This window comes from Phascolarctos cinereus, unplaced genomic scaffold, assembly GCF_003287225.1.
Source record: "Phascolarctos cinereus isolate Bilbo 61053 unplaced genomic scaffold, phaCin_HiC Scaffold_4;HRSCAF=312, whole genome shotgun sequence".
In the NCBI taxonomy this organism is placed as follows: domain Eukaryota; kingdom Metazoa; phylum Chordata; class Mammalia; order Diprotodontia; family Phascolarctidae; genus Phascolarctos; species Phascolarctos cinereus.
Window position 1 is genome coordinate 433,900,278 of NW_027555847.1, and position 12,043 is coordinate 433,912,320.

Sequence of the window (12,043 nt, forward strand, 5' to 3'; positions counted from 1 at the left end):
CCCTCTTACCCATGATACAGATAAGCTTGTAGAAAAAGGAAAAATTTGAAGATGTCTACAGGGCCTGAGTTGTGTCTTACATCAGAACAAAACATAATCGCTGCCCAATTCTTGGTGTATTTCCTTACCATTTAGTTCAGTCCAATGCATAGATACTATCATCAGGGATCTAAAAAGGGGAACAATGGGTGCACAGCAAAGGCAACAAGAAAAGATGCCCAAGTAACCAAACCCACCAGAGTGATTTAGATAGTTCTTTCCCAGCTAAGTTTTACTTGTTCTTTATCCCACCCTCCACCCAGCTTCTCAATCATCAAAGCAATCAACTCCAGAGAATAAAGTAGGCTTTAGAAAAGATTAACCTCTGGAAAGCCTATAATAGATTATTTCTTGTGACCTGCCTTTATGTATTCTTAGATGTCCTCACTTAGACTCTTGGCTAAGGCCTCCATTACTCACATATCAATTGTCTTGCCTTCTTCAACATGGAGACAAACCCTCTTCAAAGTGAGGAATTCTTTAGAAGATTATCTCCCAGATAATTGCTAATTACTTCTCTTAATTGCAATAGAACTTTTTTTTTTTTTAGTAATTAGTAAGACTCTTCTGATTACTGATCATTTAGCAAGGTAGGCCTGCTAGAGGGGAAAGGCAGAAAATGAACTTTTAGCAAACACACACATCAGACTATTGGTCATGACTCCTCCTGACTACTTCTGATTTACAAAGAACTATGGATTTCAGACTCAGTAGGTAGGTTTGTAAATGCCACCAGGAACAAAGATGTCCTTCTTTGTAGGGCTGTGGTAGTGCTGATAGGGCACTAATGATGGACCTTTAAAAGGCCCTGGACTCCCCCACAAAGCCCAGGTCCCTGGCATTGGCCTGGGGCACCAGACCCTTCCCAGTTAATAATCCTTTCAACTGCCTTCAATTGTGGCCCCACCTGAACCTGGCCCCACTCTAGACCACTACTCCTCAATCCCATCTAGACCCCTTCTCTGTTACCTCCAGTCACCCCAAGCTATTGTCCATACTATTTAAAAAAAAAAAGATCAGTCTGGAAGCTGGAGCTGCCATTGCTGCCTCCAGAGTTTCCTCCTCCACCTCCACCACTGGAGCCTCCAGACCATGTCTTCTCCACTGGTAGAGCAGCAGCCACTACCACCCAACTACAACAACAACCAAAACAACAACAACCAGGAGGGAGAGCAGCCACTGACCATGCCCACTGGTTCCTGGGGAGCTCCAGATGAACAGCAATGGCCAGGGCAACTATGGGAATGGACATGTGAAAAATGGGAGCTTGGAACACGTGCCCTCTTTGTCCTCCATTCACAACAGATACATGGAGAAGATTCTCCTGGATGCTCAGCATAAGTCAGGCCAGAGCAGTTCCAGAGGCAGTTATCACTGTGACAGCCCTTCCCCACAAGAAGATGGTCAGATAATGTTTGATGTGGACATGAACACCAGCAGGGACCATAGCTCTCAGTCTGAAGAAGAAGCTGCAGAAAGAGAAAAAGAAGTGGAAGCTTTGCAGAAAAATGTGGACTGGGTATGGGACTGGTCCAGTGGGCCTGAGAACATCCCCCCAACAAAGTCCATTTCAGGAACCCTAAACATTCTGTTTCTTTAAGTATGAGGAAATGTGGAGCCATGAAGAAAGGGGACATTTTCTCTGCAGAATTTCTTAAAGTGTTCATTCCATCGCTGCTCATCTCTCATGTTTTGGCTTTGAGACTAGGCATCTATATTGGAAAACAACTGAGTTCCTGTCTGCTAGCACCTACAGAGGGAGAGGAGAGCCCTGGATGTACACATGCTCTGTGAAGTGCTATCCCTGTCAAGTTAATGTATTTGAACTTGATAGCATTCTAAGCATGCCCCAGTCCTGGACCCTCTTTTTACATATCTACATTCCAGCTCCTTTTGGGATTAAGTATTTTATTCAAACTCTTGGAAGCCATTTTCATGACCTCACTTCCTCTTTGGCCTGTAAGACGCTCAGAGTTTCCTCACGGAGTTTACAGTTGTCTAGAAATTTGCAAAGTCTTCTTTTCAATGCAGATGTTACCAGCAGGCGATTTTTTTTTTCCATAGCCCTGTTTGTTGCCTCCTTTTCAATCCCACTTGAGTTAGAGCTGCAGCATCCCCATAGAAATATTGACTGCTTTTAGGACAATGACCATCACTCTTTAAAAAAGATAGCAGGTTAACAAGTATCCTAACAAATTTTGATTTTTCAAGACAAAGACAAGCTCTTGTAAGCTCACAATTTATGCTTATAACACAAACAAGAAAAAGAAACACAAAAAAGTAGTCTGTGGCAATAAAAAAAATGTATTTAAAACCAGCTTTGGGGTCATTTTTCTCTCCAAGCCTCTGGGTTGCACTGACATATTAGAAATTTGTAGAAGGCCGGCTGCACAAATAAATGATGGAGGTTAAGTAGGGTAAGCCCTGAAGTACAACTACAAGTGTGCTATGAGAATGTTGGCTTTTCTATGATGCAGAACCCTTACTTCTGTTAGACAAGGTCTCAGGCCTAGACAAGAGATGAAATATGGCATTTGGGACTTTGGGTGTTGGGAGTTTTTCCTGCTATTTGTGAAATTGTTTTCATTTTTCATCTATTTCCTTAAAGGATTGTTTTGGCTTTTTCCCCCCTAAAGAGAAGCTCTCTAATGAGTTCTAGTGTGTTTGGTGCATTTATAGGCTTCATGTTATTGGAAATTTCTTTTCTTCTGGAGCCGTCTAAAGACACCATTGGGCCTCTAGATCTATTCCAAATACTTGGGGCTGTTCCATGGAACAGTCGTGGGGTTGGGGAGCAGTTTTTCAAGTCCTGAAATAATGTCCCTTTTGGGATTCTTCCAGAGCTCCCCCTTGTTACTGTTTATTGTATAATCTTTCCCAGGGCAATGCCAGGAAGTCTCTAGCTGGATGCCCCCAAGGCATCTTGCTCTAGGTTACTTTGGCGAACACAGCCTCTTTCCTTCTTCAAAACATGAAGCTTTAGTACAAAATTGTTCAGAAACATCAAGATTTCCAGTGTCCTCAACTAGATTTTATCAGATTTCTGAACATGTAACATGATCATGAAAGATACTATATGTTTGATATATAAGTAATTACTGTTTATGACATAGATTTTATTATTGGCTATTTAGAGAACCATTGTTACTTTGAGAACTTGCAATTTGCTCATTTAATTAGTGCATTGGGTTGATGTGAGTAAAATACTGAGAGAGTAAGTTTGGCCAATTTGCAGAAAGTGTTTCATCAAACTTTTTTTTTTCAGTCTCTACTCTCAAGGAACTTTATTTTCTTTATTTTTTCTTTTTAAAAATTTTTTTTAAAGCCAAACTTTTTTCTGCATCACATTTTATAAAGTGGAGGTGTTATGGCAGAAATGAATCCAGTCCAAACACAGAATTTAATTCTAAAATGACTTGTTTGTATTAGTAAAACTGGCCATAGCAAGCATGGAATAACTCCTTGATTATGCTTAAATTTGTTTTCTCCTACCATTTGAAAAAAGAAAACATTGTAAGTATGAGGCAGAGCCCAAACAACAGCAACGGTTAATTCCTTTTAGGGGGAAAAAAGAAAGGTTAGTCTCCTCTACCAAACTGCTCAGATTACCTAAGAGTCTGGCCTGCTTATCATTACAAGAGTCACAATAGCACAAGTTCTTAAAAGTAAACCTTGCACCTGACTGAAAGAAGGCTTTAGTCAAATTCTTTCAAGGCAGGACCTGTGCCTTTTGCCCTTGAATTTTGGGGCTCCCAGCACCCCTAGACTGCAACATACCATAGTTTCCTTAATTTTGAAACAGTGGAAGATCATCTCTTGAAAAGATTTAAGAGATGCATATACTTTTTTTTTTTTTGGCAATCAGGCATCTGCATGGGAGTAAAAAATAATCAATATGTTAGAACTTCCAGTATGATTATCTGGTGTTACTATGCTTTGCTGAGGGTGTTTATCTCAACAAATATATTGTTTGTGCAACCTAAATGTGTTTACTCCTAAAAGGGGAGAAAGACCTATAAGCTTTCTTATGGCTGTTCTATTTCTCTTTTATTCATTCATTCATTTATTTATTTATTAACTTATTTATTTATTTATTGACTTATTTATTTATTTATTGATGAAGGTAATCATTGCAAACTTCATTGCCTTCTATGGAATAGGAGTACTTTAATAAATATGGCTTTTGGAATATTAATAAGCTATTATCTTCAGAATCTTGCTCATAGGTAGCTGAACTTAAGTCATGCTGCTTACTGATTATATTTCTGTTCGTAATTTTGGAACAGAGCTTGGTGATATAGATCCAAATTCTGCCTCTGACACTAGCTGTGTGAACATGAGACAGTCACTTCTCTGGACCTCAGTTCTTTCATAACATAAAAGCAGCAGTACCTGTGGTACTTACCTCATTGGGTTGTTGTGAAGCTTACAAAGGATAATAAACGAGAGTTCTTTGAAATTGTAAAATGTCATAGAAAAGTAACTTATTATCATTAGATTGTCTGGTGTCTTAGTTCAGGTACTCAAAATACTAGGAGAGAATATAGTTCAAAACTGCCTTCACATATCAAACTACTTAACATACCTCACCTAAACCATGTAATTTACTATCAAAAGTGAAAACCATTCTTGGTCAAGTCTATATTGATTTTTCTGAAATATTTCAGTGTCAAACCTTATTAATAACAGCCAACTATCTTTTAAAAGCACTCTCAATTATATTTGAAATCTCTGTCATTATTCCAGTCCTATACCAGTCATTTGAAATATGAAGAATATTATGCCCTATCATTTCTAATATTGTATGTTAATGTACTTCTACTAATTTCAAGGAATTTGTAGACAGACACAAATCCCAACGCTAAATGTTGGAAGTCAATACTATGGGAAAAATTATTTATTATACTGTTCTTTTGGGGAAAAATATGCTGCTTAAATTCAACTCTATATGATTAAAGGTTGTCTGCACTCCAAATGTCACCTGATCCCAATAAGTCTTCAGGAATGCTGGAGATGGCTACAAGGCATTTTATGTTCCCCCAGGTTCAGGAGGGGAAACTAGGTAGTGCGGTAGATAGAATGCTGGACTTGGAGTCAGAAAGACTCATTGTTTTGAGTTCAGATTTGGCCTCGACACTAGCTGTGTGATTCTGGGCCAGGAGTGGGGAACCTGCAGCCTCAAGGCCACATTTGGCCGTCTAGGTCCTCAAGTGTGATCCTTTGACTGAATCTAAACTTCACAGAACAAATCCTCTTAATAAAAGGATTTGTTCTGTAAAATTTGGACTCTGTCAGAAGGCTGCACCCAAGGACATAGAAGGCCACATGTGGCCTGGAGGCAGCAGGCTCCCCAACCTTATGCCTGGGCAAATCACTTAACTCTTTTTACCTTAATTTCTTCATCTGTAAAATGTGCTGGAGAAGGAAATGGCAAACCACTGGACTATCTTTGCCAAGAAAACCCCAAATGGGGTCATGAAGAATGAAAATGATGGAACAACAACAAAAAGCCCAGGATCTACCCAAAGCATTCTTATTTTGGATTACCTCACAAACGACTTGCAATGGGTCCACCCAAGCTTATGTTTTGGCTTCAACCAAATTTTATTGAATGTTTATAGTTACTCATCTCTGTGTACACATGGCTCTGGCACTCTAGTTTAAATCTTGTATAATGGAAACCTTCCAAAGCCTGAAAGGGAGAGGGGAGCATACCCCCTTTCTGGATTGCTGTCCTCTACCAAATAACCCAATACATTGCTTTCAAAAACTATTTCATTTTTTGGGGTCTATTCTTGAAAACAATGATAGTTAACAACCAGTTGTGGAAATGTGACCCTGAAAAGTCACATCTTTTCCCTGCTGACATGAAAGAAAAGGGAAATCTAAGTTTGTAAATGAAATTTACAATGACCATGTTGATATGATAAAGTTTAAGTCAGAAATGGCTTTATAAAAGCCTGAGCTGAAGTATTAATACGATACGGAAATTTTGGAATCACAAAAGCCAGGTTATATGAGCTAAGTGGGCATAATGGATGATATCAGGAGGATCCCTTCTTCCACTTGTCTTAACCTTCCAATAGCCTACTTGTTCCTCAGCCCATGAGAGTGAACACAGAATTCTAGTTCCAATTGGACTTAGTTCTACTCCTTCCATTACAAATGTTGTTGTATAGAGGTCTACCAGTCCCCCCTCCCACCCCATCCCCCACCTTTCCTACAGAGCATACATTGTTGCTCATATAATCCCGATGAGCAATGAGTCACTGGCTACAATTCTTTTGGAAAGACTGAATACCTCTAGGCCTTATCATCTAGCTTGCTGATACACCTTAGGACCACATACCTTCTCATACACTCCATCACTGGACCATCAGGATATCTGTGTTTTTCCAACTGTCCTTACAGTTATCTCTCATAACTCTGTGTGTGTGTGTGTGTGTGTGTGTGTGTGTGTGTGTGTGTTGCCTGTCCCAATTAGAATATAAACTCCTTGAGAGAAAAAATTATCTTGATTTTTTCTTTGTGTCCTCAGAGCTCTTACAGTATTTGGCATATAAGTACTTAACAAATGTTTATTAATTAATACACTTGTTTATTCATCCAAAAAAAGAGGAGATCTAAAAAGACAGCAAAATTAAAGAAATATTAAATAGTCTTTAGATGAATAAAGTTATGAGAATAGTGGATAGAGAGTGTGACTCAACCTTTGATTTCATTGTTACTGGGAATTCCTAGAGGGAGGAAGCTCCCTCTATCAATTCAATTAAAACTCTTTCTAACATTTAATCTTAATTACCTAGAAGCACTTAAGAGGTTAAGTGACTTATCCGTGGTCACAAAGCCAATATATGTGAGAGGCAGTCTATTTTTCTGGCTCCCAATATAGCTCACTATCTTCTACTTCTTACTGTTTCTCAATTTATAGATGACATAGTAAAATTGAGACAAGTTACTTCACATACTATAAGTCCCAACACATCTTTGTAAAGCTCTTCTAAAAAATATTTGATGTTGATCTTTTTTTATATATTCATTGAGACAAACAACTCATCTAAATTTAAAAAAAATACTAATCAAAGGTTTTGTGGCTTCCCTCACTGCTGAAGAAGAGTCATTCAGTATGCCTAATACCAAAAGAATAATGCCAAATAAAAGCAAATGAAACAAATACATGATAAAAAAAAAAAACCTGTAATGTTTAAAATTTAATGTCATACAATTTGCAAGCATGTATTAAGTAACTTTTATGTGCTAGGTACATTTATGTACTCATCCCAATATACTAAAAATGATACTACCCAAATTAACTTGGACTATGTCACTTAAACTATCAAAGTTCTCTTTTATAGCACTGGACAAACTAATGAGAAAGTTCAAATGGAAAAATTTTTTTAAAAAACAAAACAAACCCAAAAAAACCATCTAGAAATAGTAGGAATAATGGGGAATATGAATGAAGGGGCATTGCATGCCCAAATTTTATGCTATATTATAAAGTAATAATCATCAAAATATTTAGTTCTCACTGACAATATGAAAGTCAGCAGAACTAGATACTAGATAAACAAGAGTCATGAGCAACCAAATACGGTAGCCCAATATTGACAAATCCTCAAACATAAACTACTTAGGAAAGGACTCACTATTCAGAAAGAACTGTTGGAAAATATGGGGAAAAAAAGTTTCATATACCATAGATTGAAGTTAGCAATTATAATTTATCCCATGATAAGTTCAACATGAATACATGAAATACACATAAAAGATAACATGATTAAAAAAAAAGAGGAGAATAGAAAGAGTTATGAATATAAAATGGAATTATAGCTGGGGCGAGGGCTATGAAATCTTACCTATGCAAGTGATAAAGATGATCATGAAAGAGGAAATTATTTCGATTACAGAAAAAAATTTCAATTGTATGATCAAAAACAATTCAGCTAGTATAAAAGGGAAAAGTCAATGGTTACTTTTTTTTTTAATCACATAGCTCTTAAAATAGATATAATATCAATGAAAATACCCTGGGAATGAATTCTCTTTCTTTGTCATGTGTGTTTGGGTTTGTGTGTATACACATATATTGCACATACATATGTGTGTATATGTATATATATGCACACACATATACAGATATATATGGTATACATAGTTATAGACATAAAGATAAAAGGAAATAGGTTATTTTCAAATGAAGAATTAAAAACTATGAATAGCCATATGAAAGATGGCTCCAATCATTAATAATAAGAGAAATTCAAAGAAAACTAAATCTTAGGTTTTACTTCTTGCATATCAAATTGGAAAAAAGGACAAGCAGTTGATACAGTCAATGTTAAAAATATTGTGGGAAGACAGGCAAATGAGTATACTCTTGGTAGGACTACAAATTGCCCCGACTACTCTGGAAAACAATATTGAATTACATGAGAAAATTCCCTAAACTGCTTCTAATCTTTCTCCCACCAGAGATTCCAATGTTGGACCTATATACCCTAAGGCAATAACAGATAGACCAATCCCATGCTACTGAAATATTCATAGTAGCACTCTTGGGGCAACAACAAAAAAAAAGGGAAATTGGCAATACAATGTGCTTGTAAATTAGGGAATGATCATTCAAACTTTTATATAAACCTAATGGACTAGTACTGTAGAATACAATATAATAAAATAAAGTAAAGAATTCAGAGAAAATATGGGAAGACTTTCATGAACTGGCATAAAGTATGGCAAAGTAGTAGAATAATACAAACAATCATGACATTAAGGCAAATAAAAACAGTACTAAATCAGAGTTGTGCACTAATTAATCATAATTGGAAATCTTGAAATGGAGCATTAATGTTACACTTTCTTTTCTGTAGAGAGGTGGGGACTTAACTACAGATATGGAATATTCCCTATGCTGTGTCATTTGGGTTGTCTTATCCCATGCTCTGTATTACAAGTCATGTCTCATTGGATATACAAGGTGAATTTTTTTTTAAATGAGCGATGTAAAAACAAAACAAAAAAAAAGCTATCAATTAAACTTACTTAATAAATGATAAAATTGTGATTAAGGAAAATATTTATTATGTATGCAAAGGGCTAGTGGCATAAGACTTTGCTTACCTTTTAGTTGGTTAATAATTTGAATATTTTGAGTTTTGCTATGATACAACATTAGAGTAGTTTCTGAATTAATAAAGTATAATCATGCTGAAGTCCTGTTCATTTTGATCTATGATTGTTTATAGTACTTGAAATCACTAAAACTGACATCTCATTTCTTCAATAGAAAGTAGTTCTATTAAGTTCATAGCCCCGTGAATTATACTCATTTTTAGTTTATGAACTTGGTCTTAATATTACTTTGACCAGGAAGTTGGATCTGAAAAGTCAACTTAGTCACAGTAATATTTTTTTGGAAATTGAGTAACTAGAATACTTTTAGAATCATCTTTCAGGTGAAGAAACCACTCAGAACAGTTCCTTTGATTAATGATAGTGGAATCAAGTGGTGTTTATGGAAGGTTGGTAAAAACCATTGAACTGTAAGATGGTCTTTTAAAGTAGTGACGGAGGTCACCAAAGCTACTTCAAGCTCCAAAAATTCACTTTAAACATAGTGGAGACATCCTGCAATAAAATTTAAGTGCCTATCAAAATTTCACAGGAGAACTTGACATGAAAAGCATCTGTCATAACAGTGAGTATTTATTGCAGGGAGCCTGGATAAGTCTTAACTTTAGATGTGAACTCATTCATCTTTGCAGTCACATATACTAGGATGTATGGAGTGTACAGGGTGTTCTAGAACCTTTGCTGAAGAGGCAATACCTTTTCAGGGCTGCTCATTCACCTTTGGTGTCCACCTGTCACTCAACTCTCACATGTGGCTCCAAGAAGCTATAACATGTGCAGTGGCCACAACTTGGTAATACTATCTAAACAGACAGGCCTCAAACCTATCAGTGAGTTAGGAGGATGTCTATCCCAAGCAAGTGAAGACTTCCTCTGGCAGCGTGGGTGGCTAAGAACAATTTGTTCCAATGACCATGAAGCCAGCTGAAGCACTGTGGAAGACTTAGAGCATGGTCAGACATCAAGACTCCAAAGTTATCCACTGAATCCTGGGCCTTCACTAATCATTTTGACTTTTGTCTTGATGGTGGATTTCAGTGACCTTGGAATATAGAGTGAGGTTGCTTCACTTAAATCCAATTTGCTCCCAAGTCAAGACATCACCTGGCTACCATCAGATTTCCCTGGCAGTTCACTAGAGTTCCCTTACTGGGAAAACTAATGAGTATTGCAGGAAATTCACTGAATTCAGGTAAAGCTCAATATAACGATTTATCAGGAAGCCATGAAAATGTGAATTAAGAATCAAGGATCTAAGTGTGACCAGCAAAGAAACTAGACAGACTGATCTTATTGACCCCTCTGGCTGCTTGCAGCAATAAAGTCGAAGCTCGCTCATCTACAAAAGGTTCAGAAGAAGAGATCATGGCTAGATAAGTGTTCATAAAGCTGATATCCAGGGGCGTAATTCTAAAAAAAAGTAGCAATTTAAGATGAACATACTGTAGTAAATTAATGACCTAGAATATTTATGGCAAAGATAGGCCCAGTATAGTTTTCAATGTCTCTCACTCCCATATCCTTCCTCACTCAAACTCCAAAGGTTCAAGCACAGGTTCCATTCTCTTGTTTCATTTACTATGAATCATACAAAGAAAACTTCCTTTTCAGCCGTCCTTTTTAATAAAATTCAATGACCAGATTATATAAGAGAATAAATAGGATTTTTAAAACATATGTATATGTTTCTAACAAAACATGCATTTTAAAAATCTTTTAGGTACGTATTTCACTGTTATATTCAATCATCTAAATGTCCCTGTTATCTAAAAGTGCCAAAATGGTAAGTTGCACAGTTTTTTCAACTATTACCTTCTAATTCATATATATATATATATATATATATATATATATATATATATATATATATATATATATATATATATGTCCTTCTATATTCCAAGACTGTCATTCCCAGAGTGATGATCACTGAGATAGCATGCACATTTTCCATGGAGTACACAGGACAAACCACCAGAGTAGAAGAAGAAAATATTAGAACTTCCATTTATATTTATTCTTAAGCAAGAAATTAAGCTAAATATACATTTAATATAAAGATTGACAGTGGTCTCCTCACTAACTCCATAGTTTTGATAATGACATATAGAAAATGGAATATCCTAAAGGAAGCTTGTTGGGTTGTGTAACACAGAGGAGATGAAAACGACACTCTCAGCCATTTATTTGCTTTCAATAAGTATTATAGCATTTTATATGTATTGGTTAAATAGATTTGGAATTATTTTATCTAAATTTTACTAGACTAACTTTCATTAAAAAAGATATGAGTTAAAAAGATTCCTGAAAAGAAACTATGGATTAAACATAATCGTAATGATGTGAACAGGAGCAAAGAAAAAAAAAAGACAATTGACGCATATTCCTCGTACTTAATGTCAGTCATATTATAAGGTAAAAAATGATGGTGATCTAATCAGATCTGACAAGAAGTCACATGGACAGTGACAATGAATCTCTTATGTTCCACAAATATTCAAAAGATATCTTATAACAAAATGCTTTAGAAATTACTAAACTCAAGGAAAAGTTATATATTTTTCTTTTACAGAAAGACAAGTTTTCCAAATTTGCTGTCATTTTCTATGATGTCTCTGTTAATAATATGACATGTAGAAGCTACAATTGAAAAAATCAAAGAGAGAAAGGAACAAGAAAATCATGCTTCCCCTTTGGAATACAGGTGACAATTTAATGAGTGATAAAATAATTGTACCCGAACAGGGTCAATGTGGGAACATCAGGAGCAAAGATGAGACAATATTGACCTTGAACATACTGCTTTTGACAACAAAATTATATAAATATGGAAATGTTTACAAACAGACTTTTTCCAAATGCACTTCCC

General features: G+C 36.0%; 1 pseudogene; it reads left to right on the forward strand.

Annotated features, from left to right (window-relative positions):
• The first annotated feature begins 1,131 nt into the window (after positions 1–1,131).
• Positions 1,132–2,180, forward strand: LOC110217950 (BCL2/adenovirus E1B 19 kDa protein-interacting protein 3-like pseudogene; annotated as a pseudogene).
• Positions 2,181–12,043: the final 9,863 nt, after the last annotated feature.